The sequence below is a fragment of the Ochlerotatus camptorhynchus genome, unplaced genomic scaffold, assembly GCF_037179485.1.
Source record: "Ochlerotatus camptorhynchus isolate MF236.1 unplaced genomic scaffold, CSIRO-AGI_Acam_v1.1 ptg000324l, whole genome shotgun sequence".
Classification (NCBI taxonomy): Eukaryota; Metazoa; Arthropoda; class Insecta; order Diptera; family Culicidae; genus Ochlerotatus; species Ochlerotatus camptorhynchus.
The window spans coordinates 5449401-5462120 of NW_027040812.1; the positions used below are offsets into that span (position 1 = coordinate 5449401).

At 43.7% G+C, this 12720-nt stretch overlaps 1 pseudogene; it reads right to left on the bottom strand.

Annotated features, from left to right (window-relative positions):
• The window catches only part of LOC135707976 (uncharacterized), a 38929-nt pseudogene that overhangs the window by 11647 nt on the left and 14562 nt on the right, over positions 1-12720 (bottom strand).

Consider the following 12720-nt stretch of genomic DNA (forward strand, 5'->3'; position numbering starts at 1 on the left):
TTTGTAGTAATCTTTTTCAAAAAGAAAGTTGATTACGAGAATCAATCAAAATCACTTGCACCCCTGCTTCCAAGTTTGTGTGGTCGTTGGGGGCTTGTGGTTCTGAATATGGACAAACAAGCATAGATAAATTCTATTCCAACTCTTTACTGATGTAAGCTTGATGGCCCTGAAAAGGGCCGTTTTATTGAAGAGGACATCCATGGCCACTTACGCTTGGCGTGTTTAGTGTAGGTGACAGCATCACGGACCTCATTTTCCACGAACACCTTCAGCACACCTCGTAGATCAGACCGGAGATACGTCAGACACTGCCACGGCGAGCCAGACGACGGATGGTGGTTATCTCGAAGAATTTGCGATGACGATTGGCACCTCCTTTGCCACGATCTACTGCTACTATTGCTGACCACGCCGTCCGAAGCGAAAATGAGCTGATACCAGTTAGTTAAATGATCTTTATTTCTTGTGTTTGTGTGGTTTACATGTATGAATTTTTCAAGTGACACAGATGCGTCTTTTCAACTTTAGTACAGTGAGATTTTAATTATTATTTGCAGTTTCTAGTCCTATCAGGCCTATTTTAAAGTATGACCACCTTGGTGGGATTGGTTTGATTTGAATTGGAAAAAGGAGTCTACTTACCTATAACTACTATTTACAACTACAACTAACCTACAGCTACTATGTACACCTAACCTACTATATACAAATTGCTTATCAAAGCATGTTCTGATAAATTACATTTTTGTGCAAATTTAGTCTTAATTTCGTTAATTTTGGAATCTATTTTGGCAATGCCTGCCTCTTCATGTAAATTTGTTATTCTAGTGTCGAAAGGACGATCAAGAACCATCCTCAGCACTCTATTCTGAGCGACCTGAATGTTGTTCCTGTGAGTCTGTGCACATGATTCCCACACCGGAGCAGCGTAGAGGATCGCAGGTGCTATGATTTGTTTGTAGACGGCCAGTTTGTTCACCTTTGAGAGGCGGGATCTGCGGCAAATCAGCGGATACAGACACCTAACCAAGGCAGAACACTTGACTACAGTTTTCTCTACATGCGAACGGAAGAGGAGCTTTTCATCGATCAACATCCCGAGATAGGTTACATCGGCGGACCACTCAACCCTTGTGCCATCCATGATTACAGTACAAGATGGAGCCGGTTTCAGTTTGGGCGATTGCCGATGGAGGAACATGATCGCTTGTGTTTTGGAGGGATTGATTTTAATTTTCCACGTGGTGGCATAGTCAGCAAAGGCGTTAAGGCATCGTTGAAGTTTGTTCGTTATTTCGCGAGGCATCCTTCCTTTGACGGCTATTGCGGTATCATCTGCGAACAGGAAAAACACGCAACCGTCTCCAAGGGGAGGAATGTCGGAAGTATAAATGCTGTAAAGCAAGGGGCCCAGCAGACTGCCTTGCGGCACTCCTGCTGGGATGGAAAACGTGTCGGAAAGACAACCATTCAACGATACCTTAAACGACCTTTGCTGAAGGTAGTTACGGGTGATTTTAACCAGATGTAATGGGAAGTTGAAGTTACAAAGCTTGTACACAAGTCCGTCATGCCAAACATTGTCAAACGCCTTTTCAACGTCTAACAAGGCCATGGCTGTGGACTTGGATACAGCTTTGTTAATTCGGATGTTATTCATCACCCGTACTAGCTGATGATTGGTGGAGTGCCCCTTTCTGAATCCAAACTGTTCCGGAAGGAGAATGTTATTTTCCTCGACAAACTTGAGCAAACGATTGAGAATGAGTTTCTCGAACAATTTGCTCAGCGCTGAAAGGAGGCTGATTGGTCTGTAGCTTGAAGGCAATGTTGGATCCTTACCGGGTTTGCGGATTGGTATGATTTTTGCTACTTTCCAGATACTTGGAAAGTAGTGCAGTTCCAAACATCTGTTGAAGATAGCGGTTAGAAGAGACTGCACTTTCATGCTGAGTCTCTTCAAGATCAAGTTGAATATACCGTCAAACCCGGGAGCCTTCATGTTCTTGGTGCATTTCAGCGCTGAGCAAATTTGTTGTACTGTAATCATATCCGCCGGAGGCACGACACAAGGGGAGACATCTAGGTTTTGAACGCATTGCGCAACCTGATCTTCGAGCGGACTTTGGATATTCGAGCCAAGCAAATGCGATGAAGCGACATGCTCGCCGATCGCATTTGCTTTCTCCTGTGGGGTGATTAAAAGCCGATCGTCATCATTTTCGACTCTGAGAGGTGGAATGGGTTTGGGATGAGTTTTCAGGACCTTGGCTACCTTCCAGAATGGTCTGGAGCGGTCGTCCAGATTCTGGACAACACGCCCGAAACTTTCATTTCGGAGTGAGTCCATTCTGGAAGCAATCTGTCTGTTCAGATCAGCCATTTCACGTTTTTTGCCCAGATCTCCAGTCCTCTGAAACTGGCGTCTACGAACATTTCTCAGGCGAATCAAAAGTTGGGTGTGGGAATCAATGGCAATAAACTTACCCCTCACAGGAACTCGTCGGACGCACGCCTCGTCAGCCACGGTTATGGCTTGGTGGAGTCCCTCCAACGCTCGGTCGATGTCCTCCACGGTGTCAAGCGGCGGGTTGTCGATGATGTGCCTGTCTACCACGCGTCCAAACTGGGCCCAGTTAACGCGATGGTAGTCCTTGCGCAGGCTTGAAGCAGGAGCCACGTTGCAGCCCAGTTCAGCCACCACCGGTTGGTGGTCGGAGCTGAGTTCGTTCAAGGCTACCGGCTTGGACAAGCCGATATTTGTCAGGAACAGGTCTAGCGTCGATGGGTTGCCCGCCGGTGAGATGAATGTTGGTTCATCCGAAAACCAAACGGAATACAGCCCATGCTGTGAGTGGTCGAACAGGAGACGACCGTTCTGGTTCTGCTGGTAGTTCCGCCAGGCCTCATGGCGAGCATTCAGATCTCCTCCAACTACGAAGCGGGAACCGGTACGGGTGATGGTGGACAGGTCCTTCTTGAATTTAGCCGCTAGTCCACTGCTGGCGGCACACTGTCGAGGGCAGTAGACGGCGATGAACTGGACGTATCCAGTCGACGACTCCACCTCCACACCAAGGGCCTCGATGATAGAGGTGCGGATATGGGACAGAGTGTGGTATTTTATTCCTTTCTTGACGACGACCGCAACACCACCCCCCCTGGAGCTGGTGCGATCAAGCCGGATAGTGTTGTGGTCAGGCAACCAGAAGCTGTCGCCGGACTTTAGATGGGTCTCGGTTAGAAGGCCCACGTCGATGCTGTGCTTGCGGAGGAAGTCGGCAAGCTCAATCTTTTTTGCTCTTACAGAGCAAGCATTCCAGGTGACGATAGTTAGCGGTTTAGACGCCATACTGGATGATGAACTTACCGAGCACTTGGATCTGTTCGGGCTTATTGCGGCACTTACGAAGAGCACCGGACATGTTGACGAAAATTTCCATCAGTTCATCCGCTGAGAACAGATCGGGGTTGTTGTTTTGCGCTGTTGGTTGTCTCCAGAATCCAGGGGGGGATGGAGAGCTTTGACCAGCAGAATCACCGGAAGCTTCTTGAGGGGGGGTGGGTTGCACCCGCGAATTCGCTTGCCTTTGCTGGGGAGCACGAAGAGGCGGAAAATCCTCCGTCCTGAATGATGGGGTTTTGTCCTTCTTGCGTCCTGGTTGATTGTTGCTTGACGCCAGCTTTCGGATGCGTTTGAAGTCCTCGCGTTTGGAGCACTGTCTGTCAGAGCCTTGATGTGCACCACCACAGTTAGCGCATTTTATCGCCACGGCTCCATCCGCAGGGCAGTTGGAAGTGGCGTGTTCTTGAGCGCAGTTGCTGCAGCGTGGCTTGATGTTGCAATTGCGGGTACCGTGTCCAAAATTGAGGCACCTCTGACACTGCGTTACGTCACGATGACCACCACGGTATGGCTCCCACCGTACGATGATGGAGTAGATCGATCGGATGGCTTGCAGCGCATTGAGCGTCACCGTTCCTTTCTGGAAGTGCACCAGGAAAAGACAATCCGGGTACGTCTTCACGTTTTCATCTCTCCTTGTCATTCGGAAGACAGCGATTGGGGCTAGCTTGTACCGGTTGATTTCGGCTTCGACCATCTTGGGGTCGAAGTTTGGTAGACCCCTGATGACTACCTTGAAGGGCTTCTCACCGGGGATGTCGTGCGTGAAGAATTCCGCCTTGGTATCCTTCAGATATTTCACGGCCACTTCGTACTCCGCTTTGGTTCGGAGCATCACCTTGGTGCCGATCCTGCCGAGCTTAAACTCAGCTGCAACGCCGAGCGATGAAAGATCGCCAATCAGCGTGTTGAGTGGGACTTGTTTGACCACCAGTGGAGGAAGCTTCATTTTTGCTGCACTCGGGCTGGCAGCAGTTTCGTTGTCGACGGCGTCGCCGAAATCACCAATGACGCTGACGTTCGTCGCGGTGGCATCGTCCCGTCCACTCGCACCATCGGACTGGCCTTGATTTTTCTTCCTCTTCTTAGACCGCTTCACCGTGGCTGAGGTGGGATTCCCTACATCGGTGGGAAGAGTAGCGTACCTATTCGAAATAGGTACACTCAAGCTACCCTCACCGCTGTTCTTCTTCTCCGTTTTCTCTCGGAGCCTGCTCCGGGAGCGCTGTCTTCCCATAACACGAAGCGACCGACACTACTGACGACGCGATTAAACTGCGAATGTTTGGAACAAACTAGAAACTTTAGAACAACTCGACAGAGCGAGCAAAGACCGAACTGAACTGCTTGACGTTCAAGCAGAGAATGAATACCATGAGCTGATACCAGACAGCAGCGCTACTTTATATCTTTTTAGGTTAAAGCAGAATGATGTGCAACCAAGTGGTATAAAAGCTACAAAGACTCCTCCCATTATGAGTAGTTTGCTATCAAGTAGCGACACTGGCTATTTTCTTTTTGCGTACACGGCGAATGAGAACGACCCAAATTTGAGTTTATTTCACTCATAATCGCTAAAAGTGTAGGAACTCAGCAATCAGTAAATTTGTCTCATGATTTCCTGTGAAAAACCTAAAAAATCTGCCAGAAAATGAGGAAATTGACGAAAGTTTTATTCAGTCTCGGAGTAGTACCAATAGACTGAGTGAATCCAATCTTTACTTTTCTCAAATTCGGGATTTTTTCGCTGGAAAATCCTGGGAAAACATGAAGAATATTTACTCATCGCTGAGTTCCTGCACTTATTTCTGAGATAACTAAACTCAAATTTGGGTCGTTCTCATTCGCCGTGATAGATATCGGCGCCGGTGGTTAGCGTGATTACCTCTCACCCCAGCAGGCCTGGGTCCAATCTCAGTCGGTGCCATCGGCATGTTCTAAGGCATAACATCTCTGGGAGCTGCCTCCCTGGCGTCGGTAGCATTGGAGCTCAGTACGGAAAACAAGATACAAGATGTTGGTGTTGGTTTGTGTGAGCGGCCTTCGATTTGTGAGGGTTTGGAACGGTTTGTTTAGAAATGCTGATTGGCCCTATTCTATTGTTGATCCAGAAATGTTTCCTGCCGTCTTCGTCGAATTAGATGCTAGATTGTTGCTTCTTCCATCGAAAATATCCGTCCGTGGCGATACAAAATGATCAAGGTTGATCAAAACAATTTGTATCCCTGCTTCCAGTTTGATTACATGAGCATTTTGTATGGTTGGTGGTTCTGAATATGGACAAACAGGCAGATGAACTCTATTCCTACTCTTTACTGTAATAAGCTTGGTGGCCCTGAAAAGAGCCGTTTTGTTTCCAATGTTTGTGATGATTTACCCTGAAACCAAACAGAGTGCGTCTCTGTCACTTCAAAACGTAGATGACATCCATGGCTGCTTATGCTTGGCGTGTTTAGTGTAGGTGACAGCATCACAGATCTCATTTTTCAGAAACACCTTCAGCACACCTCGTAAATCAAACCGGAGATACATCAGACACCGCCACGGCGAGCCAGACGACGGATGGTGGTTATCTCGAAGAATTTGCGTTTGGTTCTGAACATTGCGATGAGTGTGTAAAATATTACGCAATTCCATCCTCCCTATTCGCACGCGCCCGAGGATCGGAGGCGAATGCCACTTCGACTTGTTTCGTCTACTTACTACTCTCTGACGACTGTGCTGGGGAAGCAGCATATGTATGTAGGTAATTGGTGGATTTGTTAGTTAATTCGACGCTTTTGGACAATGCTAAACATTTACCAGTTTTTCAATAGTTTCTTGTTGAAACTCAACATTCGGAAGCATTGTTATCAATGCGTAGCCATATTTCTAATCGATTGGTGATAAAATTATTGAAATTGGACCAGGGGAAGCTGAATTATTAACGTTCAAAATCTTTCTTAATTTGTTACATGTTCCATTTTCGGTTTTCACAAAGTGTACCCCCATATAGAAATCAAAGACGTAGTCCTACGTCAAAAAAAAATTACACCCAAAACCCAATACAAAAAAGTACAGGGCTAATATTTCACGATGAGGAACAAAACTATATTTTTTTTTCAAAACTCTGAGAACCACTATATCGTTTTGGTGTGCCCATCAAATACAAACAGTTTGTTTTGGCCAGCCGTGTGAATTCTCATGTCAGGACAGGTACATATATTTCCAATATTAGATTTCCAAATTTTCGCTTAACTTGAACTGGAGAAATGTGGCGTAGGAATATTTCTCCACTTCAAGTTCAGTGGAAATTTGGAATTCTGCTTGAATTGTGCTTCTAACAAATTAAAAAACTAAAATATACAGCCCTATGGGGTTGTACGAAATGGTGACGAAGGACTACGTAGTCTTATATAATAAATCTTATTTGTTAACTGCAGCAGGAGCTTGTGTTTTGTGTAGGAATAGGAATTTGAGCGGGGTTCTCATACTCTTTAGTATGACGCGCTTGACTTAGATGGCCCACAGCGACTCCCGAAGAGCTAGTGATTCCGATCAATAGCGGTGCGGCCTCTTGCTCCTTCTATGGATGCTCCTGTGGGCTGCAGCTCACTGCTTGCAGGGCCTAAGGCTGAAAGCCTCCTAAATAAAGCTAAATTAATTAATTGTTACTTGGGTCAGTTCCAAGAAGAAACGGCGAATTTGATCGCTGGAGGGGTTGGATGTGGTGTGGAAATAAGGGCATTTGTTGTGAGAGGAGTTTTAGGCAAGGAAGATCGGCGGTTGGAAGATTTTTTTTCGGCGAGAAGGGACTGATAATAGGGAAGGGAATCGATCTATGGCAGGTGACGATTGACCAAAAGCGCTCAATCCACCCTGCTCTCTGGTGTGCGCCAACTGCTGCATTGGGACTCGTGCGGGTAGCCAGCTTCACTGTGTTCTGATGAATGAAAGGAAATACCAAGGATTTTTAAGAAGTTTCGTGGACAGCCTGCGAGATAGTAAAGAAATTTCTGTAAAATTCCGGGCACTTCAGGAAGCTTCGAGATTGTTCTATCAGCTTGAGGGAAACTACAGGAACTTTAAAACAGTTATTGAAAATTTAGAGATATCCTGATAGCTTCAGGAAAGTCATAATAAGTTCAGAAAACTTGAGGAAAATTGTGAAAACTTTAGAGTAACTCCAAGTACTCATGGAAGATAGGTCTAGAGATTATCAGGGTGGCTCAGAGACTGTAAGGTTCTAACAATAACTATAGGGACGTCCAGACTTTTTGGCAAGTTTAAACGCTTTGAACATGAGTTTCGATGAATTCAGGATAACATCGTGAACGTCAGCAACAGCTTGAGAAAGTTTAAGAAGTTCAAGGAATTTTAAGAGATTTAAGATTTAAGAGATTTAAGAGAAGTCCTGCAAGTTGTAGAAAACTCTAAACATATTTTGTGATTTTCAAAGCAGGTCAGAAATTTTAAGGGAAGGTCAAAGATTTTTAGGAAAGTTACATTTATTTCAGGGCAGTACCATGAACTCCAGGGGATTGCAAGAACTCTAGGATGGCTTCGAAAACCTCAGGCAGTTCAATTTTCTTCAAAGAAATTACAGGAACTTTAAAGAAATTTCAAGAAACTTAGGGAATTTCCGAAAACTTCAGCAAAGTTCCAACATCTTCAAAAAAGATTAGAGAGCATTAGAGAAATTTAAATATTTTTAAGCAGTTTCATTATTTTCAGAGATATTCCAAGTAGGGGAAATGGATGCAATATCGACCTAAATGCCCCTAATTTGGGCCCATACATAAATTCAGCAATCGACTAAATTTTCAATAGCGACCAAAACTATCCATTAGTACCGTCCCAATGACGCGTTCATCTAGATCAAATTGATAAACAGCAGATTTTTAGCGATGGGCCCAATCTTAGATCCATAGGCCTGTTCCGCAGAAGTTGCATCATATGTGGGGTACCCTAAACCGTAGAAAATATCCTGTGCAACTGCCCGGAGTTCCAAAATCTTCGGGAGTCACTCTGCCTAACTTCCAGCATCAGCGATCTGCTCGGGAATGATACTTTGGTCTTGGCAGCACTAGTAACCTTCTTAAAAGAAGCCAAAATCTACCACTTGGTATAGCAGGAATTTATTTGGGCCGTCGGGACATCTCAGCTGGATGGATTCCCCCAGCTGCGCTCTGTTTTGTTTGGATTATTCATTTGTAGCTTGTTTTAAATCATTTTGTTTTCTGTTGTTCCTCTGTTTCATTATTTTATAGGGTAAGTGACCCAATAGTGGGGGAGCTAAGCACAATTAATTCTCATTTCACTAAGTTATGATACAATAAAATGCATAATACTGAAGTGTTTTATCATTTTCCGATAGTGTGGATCTTCTTCTATCATTTAACAGCGTTAACCTACTTAATAAAGTCTATTGGAGCTTGAAATTAGTTATGACAAGCTGAACGTATTTGTTCCTATAGTTGCGGTAATGTCCCTATAGTTGCGTATGGCTGTTCCTATAGTTGCGTTATATATGGTTCAACCATTTAAAATACCTTTCGTATATGGTACTTGTGTATAAGGGATATGAATGCATTGTATTATCAAACCGCATGGGGTTGATTTGATTCTCAAATGATATATAAATTATACTGGTTGGACAGTTTCACAAATTCATTGGTAACAGGGTTCCATCGTACATTTTTTTTTTTTCCCCTTTATTAGAGAGATTTTTAGCCTAAGGCTAGTTCATCTCTTGTTCCATCGTACATGCCATACATTAAATATATATTCATGAATTGCTTGACGAAAGCTCTCACGTAATAATGGAAGAAAATGCCTCAAAGAATACTTTGTTGCGAGCATTAAGGCTTCCTCATACTACTGATTGCTTAGCGAAGCTGGGGAAGCTCAACATTCAATTTACAGCAATGCAATGCATATAAAATACACGCAACAGAAGCGCCAAAATGTCAGGAAGAAAGAGATGAGCATAACTAATTCGCAGTTTATATATTTTATTGGATTTAATGAAATGGTGAGATGAAATCCAATAAGTTTTCAGATCAGCGTTTCTATCTATTTCAAAAGAAAGTATGGAAAAAATGATTAAAAATACAAACAATGCAGATTATTTACGAGCAGATAAGATTCAAGTTTTTAAACACGTTTGTTTTTTCGCGTTTTTTAAGCTTCATCGCAGCTTCTCCTGTCGCAAATTTTCACGTTCCTGTTTCCTTATGGCCGATTCCTGACGTCTACGTTCACGTGTTACTGCTTTCAGTTTCTCACCTTCAGCTTTTTCTTCAGCCTTTTTCTTCCTTTGCTCAAGAGTTACTGCTTTCAGTTTTTCAGTTTCAATTTTTCGTTCAGCACGCTTCTCAGCTTTTTCCTTCCTCTGTTGAACAGTGTTTATCTTCTCATCTTCGATTCGCCGAATCTCGTCTAAGCGTTCACCTGCCGTAAGTACAGGGTAAAATTTGCGCTTGTAATTTCGATGAACACGATTTCTTTTCGGAGTTTCAGGACATTCAAGGAAGGTGGAAATGCTCATCTTCCTTTTCATACCTCGTTGTTCGTTAGAAATATCTACCAAAACGTGTTTCTCTTGTTCAGTAACATGTATACCTGTGCCAATGCTAGATGATTCTACTGAGCATTCTAAGGCATTGAGGGACGTATTGCTAAAAGTAGCAATGTTATCTGTAAATTTTATAATTTTATGCATCAAAATCTTTAATTCATACAACTTTAAATTTACCTGCTATGGCATCAGTTAAATTTATGGTGATATCGTGTGACACAGGAAAGATTTTAACACATTCGCTTAATCCAGTATTGCTTAAATTATCCGTATATAATTCAAGCGCTGTATTCCAGAGGTCGTTGTTTAAAGCTGGTTCTGATTTGCTTATCACTTCCAAAGAGATGCATTCTTGAATCTCATCTGATCTCTCATCAAGAATTGGCAGATTAACTATAAAGTTTGTTACCGTTTTGGTTCCTGTACCCTATTGGTTCACTTCGAGCGAGAAAAATCAGGAGATAGCGAGAGCGAGGAATAGGGTATATGTGTGTTCATTGTGAATTCAATCTGTATGTCAGTTTCTTGTATGCAATATTGTCTTGTTTTGAATGTAAATATAATTAAATATGTAAGGCAAATGAAAGACCACTCCCAAACCAACGGTCCAATTAAATATTGTAACCCAGTCACACCAACAACACATAACACAGAACACATAACGGGAAGGAGTAAGGATGAAGGTGGGCGTTGGAAACAAGAGAAGGATATGGACAAGGAGTGGTGAAAAAGTGGGAGGGAGGTGGAAATCGGCTTAGGTCAAGGGGGAAGCTACTGGGTCAAACTGAAGAGAAGGTTCTCTTTCACTTTAGCCATTGCGCGAGATAGATCGATCTGCCAAGTTGAGTTTATTAAAAGTTCTGAAGAGAAGTGAAAAATATAGAGTCGCCAACAAATACCGGTGAAACTACCTAATACAGAGCCAGGACCCATTAATTACGGGCTAAACCACGAGGGCGTCCATTAACACGCCAACACCCGTGTAGCAAGCGTCCATCGGTAATACACCGACAACCACTGGGAGATCACCGTCGATCACCCGATCGAGCCCCAGTGCCACATCCGTCGTGCCACACGGTGACAACCGTCGAGCACCGGCATCCACTGTGAACAGTCCGTTCATCCGCCGCCGAAAAACCCCACCCGTTGCAGAATTCCGTCATCGCTGGCCAGCAATCTACACACCCACACTACAGACATAACAAGTGAGTGAGAGAATAAAAAGAAAAAGTGATAAAGAGGTGTTTTGTACTTTTGATCAGTGTCGACAAGCCAGGAGCCGACCTTGAAGCTCCAGGGTTTCAAGCTCAAGCTAGCCAACAAAAGAGGCGAGTGTAGCCCACCCCAGACGATCTCCGTGGCTAGACCAGAGGTTAGGGGAATCCCTTTAAACTAGCCCATCTGGCTAGCAATTAACAAGTTATGTAAAAAAAAGATCAATGCTTGTTTTTTATGAAAATAAATCACGAGTTACCTGAAAAGTCCTGAATTTGCTCAGTCGTGAGACTTAGATGATTATCGTCAGATTGATCCGAAACAGGCATTGAAGATTGGGTTTCTAAATCAATCGTACCAGCAAGCAATGCTTGCTTGCGAGTGAAATGGTTTCAACAGTTTTTCATACATGTTCTTGATGACAACCTCATCATCGGTCAAATCATTGTTTCTAACAAACTTTTGCAAACGCTTTTCACCAATGTCCTTCAAGGCGAGTTCAATGATCTTGAAAGGAATGAGCACAGAATTCGTAACATACGAAGGAAATTGTGATTCTGAAGATGTGGGAGCAACAATACTATTGGGCAGTACACTTTCTTCTCGACATACCAATGATGCCTCTGGATTGGGAGCAGATTCAGCAGACTTGGCAATGCACTTGCTGTAGTCAATACTGTCTGGATTGAAGGGGTACAGCCCACACGCTTTAAATCGATTTATAATGCTGTTTTTCACGATTCCTCGTTTCATCGCCTCCTGGAGAACCATACTGAAGTAATTTAACGTGAGAATTTCTCCATTATTTGAATCATGCCACTCAGATACTGCTGCCTTCCACGCATTCTTCAAAGGTTTAAAGATGGCTACGTCAGCAGGCTGAGTTATTCGTGTGGTATTAGGATACAATACTATAAGTATTATTCCTAAATCGAGGCACAAGTCAGCCACATCTACAGCCATGTGGGATGAATGCCCATCAACAAAATAGATTACTGGGAATGTTACACCTTTTTTTAAAAAGAAAGGGATAAAAAACTTTCTGAATATACAACTTGAAATTAGGAGCATCCATCCATCCTTTGGCACTTTTTCCAATGCCCCAGTCCGCTGGGAATGTCCGCAATAAGTCAGCACGAATCATTTGCATTGGCAAGATGATATTCGGAGGTACAATAGAGCCATCCGCTGCAAAACTGAACATCACAGTTATGTTCGTGTGACTGCTGGCGTGTTCCACTTCATAAACATTACGACTCCCACGAGCAGCTAGTACTGCTTTAGTTTTGGGATGAAGGAAGAAAGAAGTCTCGTCACCATTATAGACCCTTGATGGATCTAGAAGAATATCGGACTGGTTTCGTTCCTCTAATCCACGTTGGTGAACCAGCTCCGAATAGTACACTCGGATACATTAGCACTGGCTGTAGAAACAGCTTCTGGCGTTCGCAGTGAAATAGATTTATGTCGCTGGAGGAAACTGTTAAACCATTTACGCCCTTAAATTGCAAATATTTTTGTTAAATAAATATGCCAC